Source organism: Macaca nemestrina, chromosome X (genome assembly GCF_043159975.1).
Source record: "Macaca nemestrina isolate mMacNem1 chromosome X, mMacNem.hap1, whole genome shotgun sequence".
Taxonomy (NCBI): Eukaryota; Metazoa; Chordata; class Mammalia; order Primates; family Cercopithecidae; genus Macaca; species Macaca nemestrina.
In genome coordinates this window covers 15333775-15351182 of record NC_092145.1, presented here as the reverse complement: position 1 = coordinate 15351182, position 17408 = coordinate 15333775, and the positions used below count along the sequence as shown (strand labels likewise).

Genomic DNA, 17408 nt, shown 5'->3' with positions numbered 1-17408 from the left:
TGAATCCAGTTATCTCTCTCTCCAAAGCCCATGCTCTTAACCACTATGTGCTGCTATCTAAATTCTTCATGTACTTAGATACTTTGATGACTCCCAGCAACTAGTATTTCTTGTGTTGATGGATCACATTGTACTTTAGTTTTTCTAAGTAGTTCAGGCAGTGGAGTCAGGTAATTCCACATAGGCAGCTAGGAAGTGCCCACAGGAAAGCCAGACTGGATTCTTGGCATCTGTCATGCTGTGTGAGTGCCCCACAGGAGCTATTTATCACCTCTGTCAGGGAGGAGTTCGCCACCTGTGTCTTAGTCAGCTTAGGTTGCTACAGTAAAGTGCCATAGACTGCATGGCTAATAAACAACAGAAATTTGTTTCTCACAGTTGCAGAGGCTGGAAGTCTGAGATCATGGTGCCAGCATGGTTGGGTTTGTGCGAGGGCCCTCTTCTGGGTTACAGATTGCTAACTTCTTGCTGTGTCCTTACATGGTGAAAAAAAGGACAAGAGAGCTCTCTGGGTTTCTCTTATAAGGGCACTAATCCCATTCACAAGGGCTCCACCCTTATTACCTAATCACCTTCCAAAGACTCCATCTCCAAATATCTTCACATAGAGGGTCAGGATTTCAACAAATGAATTTCGGGGAGACACATTCAATTTATGTGTTGGAAATTTTTTTAAAACTCCATATTTTCCTCATTCCTCAACATCCCCACAAACCAGCTGTAAGCACCCCACCCAGGTGACCATATATACTTGTATGATAAGGCTGGGCCCTGCCACAAGTTCCCCTTCTCTCCCTCCCCCAACTGGGACCTAGAGACATTCAGATGCACCAGTAAAATCCCCTCATGCCTTTTACTTACTCTGACTCCCAATAAATGCACTTGACCACAGGTCCCTGCTTTCTCAGCTCCCCACCTTCTTGGTTAAGCCTGCTCCCTGGAAGCTCCTCCCATATGGTCCTGTGTGGTATGCCATGCCTTCTGTCTCTAGGGCCTGTGAGTATAATGAATCCTTTCATTTCATGTCCTTTCCCAGTATAATTTCCATGACTGTGTTTGGAGTGATCCTTAAAGACCCCACAAGGTGGACTTACTCCCCTTTACAACATGATCCATAACCAGCTGCTCTGCCTCAGAGACCCAGCTGTCAAACAGAGGCCTTCCTCTGGGATGAGGACAGTTTGTGGGCCTTCATTGGAACATCCAGCTTTGAGAGAGGCCCCCGTGCATTCCCTACTCTTAGGAGGTGCTCTCATTAGCAGGGGGGCAACCGTGTCCAACCTGTGGCCTGCTGTGTACACATCCAAAGCAAGCTGACCACTTGCTACATCTGATGGCTAGTGGATCCTGCTCCATACCAGCTGGGCTGATTTTGAAGCAGTGAAGAAGCACAAGCAACTAAGAGATGCTCACCATGTTGTTGATAGCCAAAGGTAGACTCTGTCTACCATACAAATGGTAGACTCTGCTCTAACACTGGGAAAGCTAGCCTCATGCCATGTGGATATACAAGTTAAGACCTACTGGAAAACATTCAGGCTTGATGATGACAGTGCAACCCCCAATCTCAGCTCTATAGCCTCACCTCCCTTTTGTTAAATATTGTGAGTAAAGGTGTTCTGACTGCCTACAGAGCTGCTGGGGCTGGTGCCTGCCTAGATCCCCCAATAGTAGTAGTTTCTGGGAACCAGGAATCTCATAGACTTGGCTTTGCTCCAGTAAGCCCATTTATCAACCCACACCAATCCCCTACTGCTGATTTGGTTTGTAAGTCTGTTAATTAGCATGAGCAGGCACTATGCTAGGTACAGGGGATAAAGTGGGAAACAAGCCAGAACAAAATTTCTGCTTTGAGGGGGGTATGTTTAGGGCATGAGATGGACATTAAATGAATATTACACAATTTATCAGATTACGTGATAAATTCCCCAAGGAGGTTATAGGGCTAGGCCTTATGGGTCTTTTGAATACTGATTTTCTGTGCTACCTATGGGTGCTTGGTCTTGCCTGGCTCTAAGTCCCAAGGCTATAGCTTTGACTACACCCATCAGTGTTGCTGTGGGCACTCCGGGAAGCTTCCCGGGCTGGTTTATTAATGGCCAGAGTACCAAGAAAGTCTACTACCAGCACGTTATTTGACACAGGAGTTGACCCCAAAGGCCAGTAACCCGAGGCCAGGAACCAGTACTAATTATCAAGCATGAAACTAGACACCATGACTTTACAAGAACCATCAAAGTCCTACTGCAATAATGGATGATAGTCAAGTTCCCCTTATCCTAGAGCCCTTGGATTCATGAACTTTAGGAGGTCAAAAATCAACACTCTCTTCTTTTCCTTCTACATGATAGGCCACTCCTTCTCAGTGTCCTTTGCTGACTCCTCCTCTGCTTAGCCTGTTAATGTCAGGGTGCCCCAGAGTTCAATCTGTTTCCATCTTTTTACTATATACACATTCTCCCTAGGTGATCTTATGAAGTCCATGACTATAGATAATAACATATGCTGATGACCTCCAAATTTATGTTTTTAGCCCAGATTCACATCTCCATCTGCCTAACTGGCATCTCCATGTAGATATTTCTAAAGGCTTTTCAAACTTAGCAAGTCCAAAATTGAACGTTGATTTTTCCCCCCAAACACTGTTCCTTTTCCAGCCTTCCTTGGCTCAGTGACTGGCACCACCACTCACCAAGTCATTCAAGCCCCAAATATATAATTCATCCTAGGCTTCTTCCTTTCCTCAGTCCCCATATCCATTTTATTAGAAGTCCCTTGAATTCATCTCTAAATATATCCTAAGTCCAGCCTCCTTTCTCCATCTCTACCATCATCACCCTAGTCCCAGTCACCATCATTGCTTTCCTTTACACTTACAATGGAGGCCCTCCCTCTTCTGCTTTTACTTTCTTCCAATCCAGTCTCCACAACTGCAGCCAGTGATCTACCTTCAGTGACTCTCCGTCATGTCATTCCTCTGCCTAAACCTATCCAGTTTTATCTAAAATGGGATTCAAAGTCTTTACCACAGTTTGGAAAACTCTTTACGATCTGCTTCTAACCCTCCCTTCCACCTCATCTTGTGCCACTACTTCTCCTCATTCACCATAATCTTGACCTTTTTCTGTTCCTTGAACATACCAAGCTCTTTTCAGCCTCAGGGCTTTTGCACACACTGTTTCCTCTGTCTGGAATGCTCTTGGCCCCACACTTCATGTGCCATCCTGTCCTGCCTTAGAGAGGCCTAAAGTAGACATGCCCCTATTATTCTCTATCTCAACCTCTTACTTGTTTTCTTTATAGACCTCATTAGAACTTGCAATTATCTGTTGCTTCCTTTTTCATCTGTTTACTTGATTTTGAGTAGGGGGATTCTGTCCTCCCCACTAGAATGTAAACTCCCTGGGGGCCACCACCACTGCCAGTTGTACTTGGAAGTTAAAATATAGGTTAACTAGGAAAAATAAGTAGTTTCCATCAGAATTATTACATTTTTCAAATAATTACCAGGGTTTCTTTCAACAAAAAGCTCTTCTTCAGTATCTAAAGTTATCTGATTTATAAATGCCTGATTCATTCCTAACTTTCCTGGCATTCTCCTATCTCAAAACAAATAACATATGTATTTTCACTTTATTTTATTTGGTGTGAAAATGAGAAAGAAATTTTGTGAGTGTATCAAGATGGGAAGGATCACCCTTTTTTATCCTTTGAATGACCTTCAAAGAAGGCAGTCTGGTATAACAGAAAGAGCACTCTCTGGCTTGCAGACGAATGGAAGAAATGGCCATCAATCTCAGCTCTGCACCGATGACCTGTGTGACCTTGCTGAAGGTACTTGACTTCTCGGAGCCCCATTTTATACATGAGAGTATTAATACCTTAAGACAGTTATTTTAAAGACGAAGTAAGGTTAAGGTCTTATAAAGGTAACTGGCATGTGGTAGGTGAAAGTTCATTCTTTTTCCTTTAGGGTTAGTCACTGAGAAAAGCATTGCTTCTTCATTACTCTATTCTTATTATGCTTTTAGTTTTTTTAAATTTTATTTTAATAGTTTTTGCGGAGCAGGTGGTTTTTGGTTACATGGATAAGTTCTTTAGTGGTGATTTTTGAGATTTTGGTGTGCCCGCCACCCAAGCAGTGTACACTGCACCAAACATGTAGTCTTTTAACTCTCACCTTCTTCCCCCCTTCTCCCTGAGTCCCCAAAGTCCATTTTATCATTCTTATGCCTTTTCGTCCTCATAGCTTAGCTCCCACCTATAAGTGAGAACATATGATATACAGTTTTCCATTCTTGAGTTACTTCACTTAGCACAATGGTCTCCAACTCCATCCAGGCTGCTACAAATGCCATTATTTCTTTCATTTTTATGGTTGCATTACTCTATGTTTAAATGGTATGTCCTAAGCTAACTACTTCATTTTTGCTTTGGGGTAATTTATGGCTCTTTGCAAAAATCAAATTCACCCCGCAAAGATATAGGTTTGTCACCATTGAAGAGATTCTTAAGAATATAGTGCACACTCTGAAGGTAGTCCCCAAAAAGAGGAGGTCTCAAAAATATCTTCAATAGTGTCAGTATCACTGTGATAACTGGCCAGACCCCCTATGAGCTATAAGGGTTCACATACATTTATTGAAATTAAAACAGCAGCATCCGGGCTTGTGACTTTCCAGGCATATCTTTTGATATGAGACCATCATTTCAGAGTGAATCTAACCCATATCATGCACTTAAAGATCCTCTTTCAATATGACTGCCTTTGTGGGAAGTATTTCAGGAACAAAGACCCTGCACTGGCTAGCTCTTGGCAGACCCTATGGTCTGTTAATAGGACTAGTTCCTACACTGAGACCATCTTGAACTCAGGAGTGGCCTTGAGGCTAAAAGATAAAAGCAGACTTTAGAGAAGTTAATGAATGAATTCATGCTGGCAAATGTTTCTCTTGGGCCAGAACTCCCATTGATTCCTTTCACATTCCCTGTCCCTGTTTCTCAGAGGCCTCCAGTCACATATGACAAATGGCTGATCATCCAAGCGAAGTGACCTGCCATTCAATAAACTGTATCTCAACCGGTGTAGAAAGCAGCTCATTTTTCTCCTTAGGGATCTATTCTCCCTTCATCTGTATGAATATCCCAAATGGGGTTCATTGAGGCCGTTACCTGTGCTGAGGGAAGACAAGCTCCTCCAATCTGCCTGCAGAATCTTTCTTTCCTGTAGAAAGATCTTGGAAAGGCTCTAAAAGTTTTATTACTTCAAGTTAGGCTTGGCCAAATTACTCACAAGTGCTGAATCCTCTTAGGGGTGTCAGCCTGAGGGAAGGAGACCTATTCAGATTGGGGAGTGCATTGAGGCTGCCAACAAAGACCAATTAGTCTTGATTGTGCTGGTTGCGTTTGGAGGGTGAATGCCCTCAGACTACCAACTCATGCCACCAAAGTGCTCATCCCACCCAGGAGTCAGCTACTTTCCTTCAGTTCCCACTCGGGCTTCACATGACCTCTGGGTCAAACGCCTCTCTCTTGCCCTTGCTTTGGTTCCTGCTAGGTTGTGGATAGTGTGCTTGCTCCCAACTGCATTCTTTTCCCACTCTGTCTGAAAGCTGGTCAGGTTTGCATGATTGTTGTGAGAGACTCAGCAATGTAACTCTCCTTGTGAAAATTCATGTGACTTTATTGTGACATATTTTACTTCTTAGTAGCCCAGACTATAAGCTTTATTTGGAGGAATTCAGATCTAATCTTTAGATTAAAGCCATTTACAAGGTTCTACATTTCTGTAACTGGAAATATATTTAAGCAATGTGGTGATGACTTTCTCCCAAAGACCATTTATTGAGCACTTACAAAGTACAATTCAATGCATGGGGTTGGCTGTTTAAGACAAAGCCTCTTCCTCTGCAAGAGCTCGCTGACAATAAAGGGTTAAAGCCAAGTACACAAATGATCATGTAACAATAGCTTAATTTCATTAAGCATTTATTATGTGCTAGCACTATGTTAAGTGCCACACATATTTTATTTAACCTTCACAAGTCCACAGTCTTTTATCTACAATTCTAAAGTACAAAGTTTTTAAAAATCCAAAGTTGATTCGTATGATTTTTTCCAGAACCAATTTGGCAGTAAAAGCTGACCTGAACTGACAGGAGGCTCTTTGTCATTTTAACCTACTTCGTGTAATTATTCATTTGTTCCACTGTAGAAGTACTAAGGTGCTTGCTTTCAAGGCAGTATCCCTTCTGAGGGATGTTTTGTAGTGTACAAAATGTGCGCTATACCATTTAGAATCCCCAAATCTTTGAATTCTAAAACTCTCATGTCCTCACGATTTGAGAATGAGGAAATAAAACTATTATTGTGTTCATTTTATAAATAATGAGACTGAGGCTCAGAGAAGTGATGCAACTTTCTCATAATCACACCACGAGAGATTAGAAGCACCAAGATTGAAACCCAATTTTGTCTGACTCCAGAGTCCACACTATAAACCACTGTGCAATACCAACGTCTCATCAGAAAACAGTGTAGCAACTATCACAGAAGAGGCTCAGGCTGAGGCTCCAGGGGATCTGATGAGGAAAAGGGGACCTCTCATTGGGGGGTTAGTAAAAGCTCCAAAAAGGAAATGCGCGTGTGGAACTGTAGCTTGAAGGAAAGAGAGGACTATGAAAAGGGGAAAGTAATCTACCCAAGGCACATTTGGGTAAATAGCAAGTAGCCTTGGCTAGAGAGGGGAGAAGCTGGAAATCAGACTGAGAAGGTAGGTAGGGGCGGAGTAGGAAAAGCCAGGGTGACTAGAGTAAGGAGTCTGCGATGAGAGCCAGTTATGATCCCATGTGTATCCCAAAGCATATATTGAACATCATGTCATCCTGCCTCCATCCTGCCTTGGAGGAGGAAAGTGCGGAATGAATATCCCCATACTTTTTGACTGGCATTATTTTATTTATTTTTATTAAGCGAATTAACAGGATACATTGAAAAGGCAGCCAAGAAATTGAGGAGTCAAGAAGAGCAACAGTTATAAACATCTAGAATACAAGTATCTGTGCTGGGCTTTGTTGCTTCTTTGCAAGCAGAGAGTTAAAATTTAACCAGGACACTCATGCCTCACTGCAGCTGGCAGGGATTCAGTGGGAACCCGGCCGGCACCCACATGATAACTCACAATCCCCCTCCTGTGCTTAAACAACTCTTTCCTCCTCCTCTTATTTGGAATCCCAGTAAAGGTCACAGGGGAATACATCCATTATCAGGAATTTAAACCTAAAATCTTAGTATGTTCTCTTTTGTCAAGAATAATCGAAGTTCTAAATTGATATTTTAGAAATCAGGTGCAGTTCATGAGTAGTGAATTGAGTGTGTCTAATTACATTTTATAGTCATTTAACAGCTGTTAATAATGTAATTTTGTGTTATGCCCAATTTGCACTGAATTACTTTAATAGCACATATTGTATTTATTTTCCTTTTGGCGAAACAGTAATCAAACACTAGGGAATCAAGTTGGACATGGAAATAAACGATTTATTATTTTTACAAATTTGAAGAACAGGGATTTTAAAAAGAAAAGAGTAAATCCTGTTATAAAGCTAAGAGTAGCCAAACACACCCAAATGCATTTGTTTTCTCAGGCATTCCTTTTCGTAAAAATAATAATACTAATAATTTAATGAGCACAATACATTTGTTCCCTATCCAAGTCTGTATTGTTTGATGTGCACCAAGTGTTTGCAAATATACATTTGGCTGACAAGCTAATGAGATTTCCCCCCCCACCCCCAAATATCCTTCTCAAATGAAAAGGCCAGATTTCTAAGTTTCTGGTATATGAGTAAAAGAAACACAGCATTCATTTAAATAGACTCCGCAAAGGAAACTTTCCAAGGTGAGGCTAGATAGAAAAGCAGCGTAAAGACAGGACGGAATACAGCTTTAATAGAAGAAAAAGGCAAACAAGGTGAGCAGGTATTTCTCCCACAAATTAGAAGAAACTTCTATGTGAGATCTTTATTAGGGTAAAAAGAAGGGTCAATCCTGGACCTGCCCCCCAAATGGTGGGATAATTGGAACGGTACCTTATGAAAGGCCTACTCTACATTTCCCATTCACTTGAAGCACTTGAAGACCCAAGCATCTAATACTGTGCCCATATGGAAGTGTTTTCTGCAGCCCACATGGATCAATGCCCTTTGTATTTGAAGCAAGCTACAAGAGTAGAACAGAAAGGGAATTCTCTCTAGCTCTGGGATACTGGCTGCCATCACTCCATCCAGGACTTGACTTAGCATTTTCTGCCTTTGCCCACTTGCTTCCTAGGGCCTATGTGGGAAGAACTACAAATGGATGGCCTTCCCTCCAGGAGAGCCACAGTTATTTTGCAATCTGCCAATAGTAGGAGGCTAATTTCATCTCCACTGTTTCTCAGGCCCTAGTGATTGGGGCAATGTTGTGCCAAGTGGGGGAGAGGTGGTGGGAGAGTTCCACCCCAGGTGCAGGCAATAAGGAGGAGAGGGCGGCACTGCCTGTGGTGAATTTAAAAACAATAATAAAACTAACTCAAAGTCTGTCTTCTTTTCATGCTCATCATGTGCTAGCCATCCTAAACAATGTCAGTGATAAAATCCTTCTTCCTGCGGGGTTGCCTGCTCCCACTGCTGCTGTTCTCACGTGGGTATTCCATTGGGTTGTGGGTGGGGGTAGGGCTCTGAGCCCTCGCACTATGGGAGAGTTACTGGCCCCCAAGCCCTCCAGGCTGTACCCCTCTCTTGTAATGGTGGGCATTATTATATTATTTGCAACTAGCATCAAAGTCACTCTCCTCTAGGTCTCCTGCTGGTCCTGATTAGCAGCTGCAAACTTCTGTACCCATGTTCTTTAGCCTTTGCAGGGCTCTTCTCATCACTGCTGTTGCTCTTGCCAGTGTGTGGGTGGGTTCTCTTCCTGCCAATGTTTGCAGCTCTTTATTAGCTTCGTAAAGGGTGTTGTGGCTCTTTTAGTTGACAGAGCCTTCTGTTGAAAAATTTGGGACAAGTTGCCAAGGGCTGGCTTGAGGGCATTTAAGTGACACCACCTGATGTCTTACTTCTGCCAACAGTCAGCCACTGTCCCCAGCCAAAGCACATGGCCTTTGGATCTTTCGTGCTTCAGGGTGAATTCTTTCCTTACCCAGAGCACTAGTCTTAGAAGTTAGTGGATAAAGGGATAGACTTGAGGCTTAATCCTGGGGTCCTGGAGACTAACGCCAAACGTACAGTTCTTTTCACCTGACCAATCCTTCAGGGCTGTTAGGACAGAGTTCAAGATTTGACTGTGTGTGTTGAGGGATGGGGATTGGGGGGTAGTACCTATGCTTGAGTCAAGGAGCATCTAAACCAATGCAACTGCTTCTATAGTCCATAGGAATACAGAGGTTGAGTTATCTCAACAAGATCTGGCATGGGATTCCTTAGCACACCTTCACTACAATAGATGGTCTCCTTTTTCTTAATCTGTTTTTGGAAAATGGATCCCTTTGAGAATCTAATGTAAACTATGCATGCTTACCTCAGAAAAATGCACACCTCTACATATGTGCAGAATTTTCTATACAACTTAATTGATTTCAGTGATTCAGGTTGTCCATACATTTCAGGTTGTGAAGTACTCTAGCAAGTCTTCCTGTTCTTACTGCATCACTCTGTCCAGAAAAATATCCAGGGCCCTCTTCTCCATTAAAAACAGGAGGCACAAAGCCTAGTGTCCACAATAATTTTAGGAACTCATGAAAATGTCTTAATTTTTTTTTTAAATCAGAAGAAAAACTTTGGACTATTACATCAAAGAAAATGTTTTAATATATAATAAAACATATTCATCTTTATAACAGTGCAGTAGTAAAACATAAGTTTTATATTTTTATATATCTGGACGCTCCAATGGTGGGTGCACTTTATATTTTTATGGAGGAAGAGGCCTATAAAGTCATAAGCATTTAGGATTGATGAAAGTCATAATGCAGCCCAGAAAAGACCTATTGCAGTATTGTGGAGATAAAGGATAGACAAAATTGTTGTGCATGCACACCTCTCCATGCAAGGAGACAAGGGACCTGTACTACCTTCTCATGAGGGTGGTAGAAAAGCACAGGATTTAAAATTGGGGGATGTGAATTCCAATCGTGGCTCAGCCGCTGACTGCTTGTGGGACTTTAAGAGAGTTATCTCACCTCTGATTTTCTTCATCTGCTAACTGGATTTAAATCTAAAAACTCTATCTGGACCCCACTCGGGTGTCTAATACTCTGGTATATAATAAGAAAACGTATGTTGAAAAGTGCTTCATAAACCTTAAAGTACACGAGATTGTAATTATTAGCATGACAATCCCAGACTGGAAGCATTAGTGACGGAAGCCACTCTAAAGTGAGTGGCATGTCTACTCTTGCTGTTGATGAAGCTCACAGATCCCCAGGATAGTGGAGAAAGGGATGTCTCTGGAAGTAATGACTAGAGATACAAACCCACAATCCAATTCAGGTAACTGAATATGAATGTGATTGTAAAGTAGCAAAGCTAACTTTTAGACGGAGGTAACATTTTTTGAATCTTATCTAAATAAATACTCTTCTTCTAAGTATTCATCCTGAATGGTTATACACTATTCCTACCCATGCTAGCTATCAAATAACTTTAATAACTCTTTTGGGAACTGTCTTCAGGTCTAGATTATAAACTCCATGCAAAAATTATTGTCATATATAAAACTGGATTTAAAATTGGAAGATCTAGTTTCATGCTTCAGCTCTGCTGTTAATCAGACTGGATCAAAACAAAAACAAAAACCAGGCACATGAGCTGGAAGCTGCCCACTGACAAGGGCATTTCTTTTCAGCTCATATAGGCCCTGATTCACCTCTTTGATTTCTGTGTAGTCTTAAAGACCTATCAGTTTATTTTGTGACCTAGAGAGTGAACAGGGCTGGTAGCAGCAGCAGCAGCAGCAGCAGCAGCAGCTACCATAAAGGGCTTAAAATCATGAGAAAGAGCAGGAGTTGCTCTACTTATATCAGAAGAAAATATCTTTTAAGGCAAAAACTATAAGAAGGGACAAAGAAGGTCACTATGTAATGATTAAGGGGTCAATTCAGCAAGAGAATATAACAATTTTTAAATATATATGCACCAAACACTGGGACACCCAGATATATAAAACAAATATTATTAGAGCTAAACAGAGACATAGACCCCAATACAATAGCTGAAGATTTCAACACCTCACTTTCAGCACTGGACAGATCTTGCAGATAGAAAATCAACAAAGACACATCAGACTCAATCTGCACTACAGACCAAATGGATTTAATAGATATTTACAGGACATTTCATCCAAGGGAGGCAGAATACGTATTCTTTTCCTCAGCACATGGATCATTCTTAAGGATACACCATGTTAGGTCACAAAACAAGTTATAAAATGTTGAAAAAATAGAAATAGGCCAGGTGTAGTCACACACACCTGTAATCCCAGCACTTTGGAAGGCCTAGGCGCTCAGATTACTTGAGCTCAGGAGTTTGAGACGAGCCTGGACAACTGGCAAAACCTCATGTCTACAAAGAAATACAAAAAATTAGCCAGGTGTGATAGTGCACACCTGTAGTCTGCACTATCTGGGAGGCTGAGGTGGGCAGATCACCTGAGCCTGGGAAGTTGAAGCTGCAGTAAGTCATGATTTCACTGCTGCACTCCAGCCTGGGTGACATAGTGAGACCCTGTCTCAAAAGAAAAATTGAAATAATATCAAGTGTCTTCTCTGACCACAATAGAATAAAACTAGAAATTAATAGTGAGAGGAATTTTGGAAACTACACAAGCACATGGAAATTAAACAATATGCTTGTGAATGACTAGTGGGTCAATGAAGAAGTTAATAAGGAAATTGAAAAAAATGTTGAAACAAATGATAATGCAAACACGACATATCAAAACCTATGGCATAGAGCAAAAGCAGTACTAAGAGGGAAGTTTATAGCTAGAAATGCCTACGTTAACAAAGAGAAAAAATTTCAAATGAACAATCTAATAACGCAACTTAAAGAGCTAGAAAAGCGAGAGCAAATCAAACCCAAAATTAGTAGAAGAAAATAAATAATAAAGATCAGAGCAGGAATAAAAAAAATTGAACATTTTAAGAAAGTACAAAATATCAATGAAACAAAAGTTGATTTTTTGAAATGTTAAACAAAATTGACAAACATTTAGCCAGACTAAGAAAAAAAAAGAGAGAAGATCCAAGTAAATAGAATCAGAAATGAAAAAGGAGACATTACAACTGATACTGCCAAAATTCAAAGGATCATTAGTGGCTACTATGAGCTACTGTATGCCAATAAATTGGAAAATCTGGAAGAAATGGATAAATTTCTAGACACATACAACCTATCAAGATTGAACCATGAAGAAATACAAAACCTGAACAGACTAGTAACAATTAATGAGATTGAAGGTATAATAAAAAGTGTCCCAGTAAAGAAAAGCCTGGAAACTGATGGCTTCACTGCTGAGTTCTACCAAACATTTAAAGAAGAATTAATACCACTCCTGTTCAAACTATTCTGAAAAATAGAGGAGGAGGAGGGAATTCTTCCAAACTCATTCTACAAGGCCAGTATTACCCTCATACCAAAACCAGGCAAAGACATATCAAATAAAGAAAACTACAGGCCAATATCTCTGATGAATATTGATGCAAAAATCCTCAACAAAATACTAGCAAGCCAAATTCAACAATACGTTAGAAATATCACGTACCATGACCAAGTGGGGTTTGACCCTGGAATGCAAAGATGGTTCAACATATGCAAATCAATTAATGTGATACATCGCATTAAAAAAATGATGGGTAAAAACCAAACGATCATTTCAATTGATGCTGAAAAAGCATTTGATAAAATTCAATATCCCTTCATGATAAAAACTGAGGATAGAGAGAACCTAAGGCAACATAATAAAAACCATACATGACAAGCTCACAGATAGTACCATACTGCATGGGGAAAACTGGAAATCCTTTCCTCTAAGATCTGGAACATGCCAAGAATGCCTACTGTAACCACTGTTATTCAACATAATACTGGAAGTCCTAGTTACAACAATCAGACAAAAAATATATATATATAAAGGGCATCCAAACTGGCAAGTAAGAAGAGAAATTGTCCTTGTTTGCTGATGATATGATCATATATTTGGAAAAACCTAAAGACTCCACAGGAAGACTATTAGAACTGATAAATAAATTCACTAAAGTTGTAGGATACACAATCAACATACAAAAATCAGTAGCATTTCTATATGCCAACAGGGAACAATGTGAAAAAGAAACAAAAAAGCTATTGCATTTACAATAGCCACACATAGAATTGAAAACCTAGAAATTAATTTAACCAAAGAAGTAAAAGATGTCTATAATGGAAACTATAAAACACTGATGAAAGACATTGAAGAAGACACCAAAAAATGGAAAAATATTCCATGTTCATGGATTGGAAGAATCAATATTGTTAAAATGTTCATAGTACCCAGAGCAATCTACAGATTCATTGCAATCCCAATGACATTCTTCACAGAAATAAAAAAGAAAATCCTAAAATTTTTATGGAACCACAAAATACCCAGAATAGCCAAAGCTATCCTAAGCAAGAAGAACAAAGCTGAAGGAATCACATTACCTTACTTCAAATTATACTACAGAGCTACATTAACTATAACAACATGGTACTGGCATAGAAACAGACATATAGACCAATTGAGCAGAATAGAGAAACTAGAAACAAATCCACATACCTACAGTGAACTCATTTTTGACAAAAGTGTCAAGAACATACAGTGGGGAAAAGACAGTTTTTTCAATAAATGGTGATGGGAAAACGATATCCATATGCAGAAGAATGAAACTGGACCCTTTCTCTTGCCATATACAAAAATAAAATAAACATGGATTAAAGACTTCAGTCTGGGACCTCAAACTATGAAACTAGTACAAGAAAACATTGGGGACAATCTCCAGGACATCGGTCTGGGCAAAGATTTCTTGAGCAATACCTCACAAGCATAGGCAATCAAAGCAAACATAGACAAATGGGATCACATCAAGTTAAAAAGCTTCTGCACAACAAAGGATACAATCAGCAAAGTGAAGAGACAACCCACAAAATGGGAAAAAATATTTGCAAACTACCTATCTGACAAGGCATTAGTAACCGGAATATACAAAGAGCTCGAACAAATCTATAGGAAAAAGTCTAATAATGTGATAAAAAATGGGCAAAAGATTTGAATAGACATTTCTCAAAAGAAGATGTATGAATGGCAAACAGGCATATGAAAAGGTGCTCAACATCGTGATTATCAGAGAAATGCAAATCAAAACTACAATGAGATATCATCTAATCCCAGTTAAAACGGATTGTATCCAAAAGACAAGCAATAGCAAATGCAGGCGAGGGTGTGGAGAAAAGGGAACTCTTGTACACTGTTGGTGCCAATGTAAATTAGTGCAACCACTGTGGAGAACAGTTTGGAGGTCCCTCAAACAACTAAAAAGAGAGGGAAATGTCGACTGTGCTGGTGGGAATAGACATGCCTGCAGTGAAGAAGCAGAAGCTGAGCAGTGACGAGACCAGCAACCCTCACCTCTCTGGAGAGGAGAATGATGACGCTGTCAGTAGAAAGTGGTACAATCACTGAACACCCTGATACACCTATAAACATGCCAAATGCACCTGGAAGGCAAAGTTGGGGAAAGGGAAAATGGAAGTCAAAGAAATGCAAATATGCTTTCAAATGTGTAAATAGTCTCAAGGAAGATCATAACCAACCACCGTTTGGAGTTCAACTTAATTGGCATGGTAAAGAAGATCCATTACTGTTAGGAACTGTGGGAAGCAACAGAGTTACCTTGTGTGAATGTCATTGACAAGGAGAAATTCGGTTGTTGCCATCTTACATGGATGCTGATGCTGATGAAAACTTTTACACTTGTGCATGGACCTATGATAGCAATAGAAGCATAACTGGGATGATTAATCCCATAACAATCCAGTGTAAAAAGCACTATGTTGGCTGTGGAAATGCTATCAATGAGCTGAAATTCCACCCTAGAGATCCCAATCTACTCTTGTCAGTAAGTAAAGATCATGCTTTATGATTATGGAATATCCAAATGGACACACTGGTGGCAATATTTGGAAGCATAGAAGGGCACAGAGTTGAAGTTCTAAGCCCTGGTTGTGATCTTTTGGGTGAAAAAATAAAGTCCTGTGGTATGGATCACTCAAACTTTGGTGGATCGATTCAAACAGAATGATGAATTCAATTAAGAAATCTTATGATTATAACCCAAATAAAACTTACAGGCCATTTAATTATCAGAAAATCAATTTTCTGATTTTTCTATCAGAGACATACATAGTAATTATGTTGATTGTGTGTGGTGGTTAGGTGATTTGATACTTTCTAAGTCTTGTGAAAATGCAGTTATGTTGGAAACCTGGCAAAATGGAAGGTGATGTAGATACAATTCAACCTGGCGAGTCTAATGTGACTATTCTTGGGTGATTTGATTGTAGCCAGTGTGATATTGGGTACATGAGATTTTCCATGAATTTCTGGCAAAAGATGTTTACACTGGGCAATCAAGTTGGAAAACTTTATGTCTGAAATTCAGAAGTATAAAATCCTCATAAAGCCAAATGTACAACACTAACTCATCATAAATGTGATGCTGCTATTCAACAAACCAGTTTTAGCAGGGATAGCAGCGTTCTTATAGTTGTTTGTGATGATGCCGGTATTTGGCACTGGGTTTGACTTTGATAAAATGCTTTCACCTAATCAAAATTAGAGTGTATTGTCTGTGTAAAATAGAATTGATGTAGTTTGCTAGTAAGGGCACATAGAGCATTGAGAGTTGTCTTTTGGCATTCAATCAGGTTGAGCTGAATGTAGTGATGTTTACACTGTTTACATTCTTTGTACTGTCTTCCTGCTCAGATTCTACTGCTTTCTAATAAAAATTTGTTTTGTAAAGCTGTGTGTTACTTTTGTTATTTTCACTGTGATGAAAAAAAGTTGAAAGTGTCACTATAAAGCAACCACACAAACAAGCCAACATCATAACCAGCTAACAACAAAATGACAAAATCAAATCCACATATATCAATACTAACCTTGAATGTAAATGAAATAAATGCCTCACTTAGAAGGAACAGAGTGGCAAGCTGGATTAAAAACCAACCAACCAACAAACAAACACACACAAGACCCAATGCTATGCTATCTTCAAAAGACCCATTTCACATGTTATGACACCCAGGGGCTCAAAATAAAGGGATGGAGGAACATCTACCTAGCAAATGGAAAACAGAAAAAAGCAGGGGCCGCAATCTTAATTTCAGACAAAACAGACTTCAAACCAACAAAGACCAAAGAAGGGCATTACAAAATGGTAAAGGGTTCGATTCAACACAGAGACATAACTATCTTAAAGATATATTATATATTAAAGGGCACCCAAATAGGAAGAAAGGAAGTAAAAGTATTTTTGTTTGCAGATGACATGATTTTACATCTAGAAAATCCCATAGTCCTAGCTCAAAACCTCCTTCAGCTGACAAACAACTTCAGAAATGTTTCAGAATACAAAATCAAGGTGCAAAAATCACTAGCATTTCTATATGCCAACAACAGCCAAGCTGAGAGCCAAATCAGAAAGGCAATCAATCCCATTCACAATTGCCACAAAAGAATAAAATACCTAGGAATACAGCTAACCAAGGAGGTGAAATATCTCTGCAATCAGAAGTACAAAACACTGCTCAGAGAAATCAGAGAAGACACAAACAAATGGAAAAACATTCCATGCTCATGAAGAGGATGAATTAATATCATTAAAATGGCCATACTGCCCAAAGCAAATTACAGATTCAATGCTATTCCTATAAAACTACCAATGACATTCTTCACAGAACTAGAAAAAAAAAGAAAAAAACTATTGTAAAATTCATATGGAACCAAAAAAAAAAAAAAAAAAAAAAAAACCTAATAGCCAAAGCAGTCCTAAGCAAATATAACAAAGCTGGAGGCATCAAGTTATCCAACCTCAAACTATACCGCAGAGCTACAGTAACCGAAACAGCATAGTACTGGTACAAAAACATGCACTTAGACCAATGGAACAGAATAGAGAGCCCAGAAATAAGGCCACACATATGGTCATTTTCACAATATTGATTCTACCCATCCATGAGCATGGAATGTGTTTCCATTTGTTTGTGTCATCTATCATTTCTTTCAGCAGTGTTTCATGGTTTTCCTTGTAGAAGTCTTTTACCTCCTTGGTTAAGTATATTCCTAAGTAG

General features: G+C 39.7%; 1 pseudogene; it reads left to right on the top strand.

Moving 5' to 3' along the window:
* Positions 1 to 3683: 3683 nt before the first annotated feature.
* On the top strand, positions 3684 to 15858 carry LOC105481452 (polycomb protein EED-like; annotated as a pseudogene).
* The last annotated feature ends 1550 nt before the right edge of the window (positions 15859 to 17408 follow it).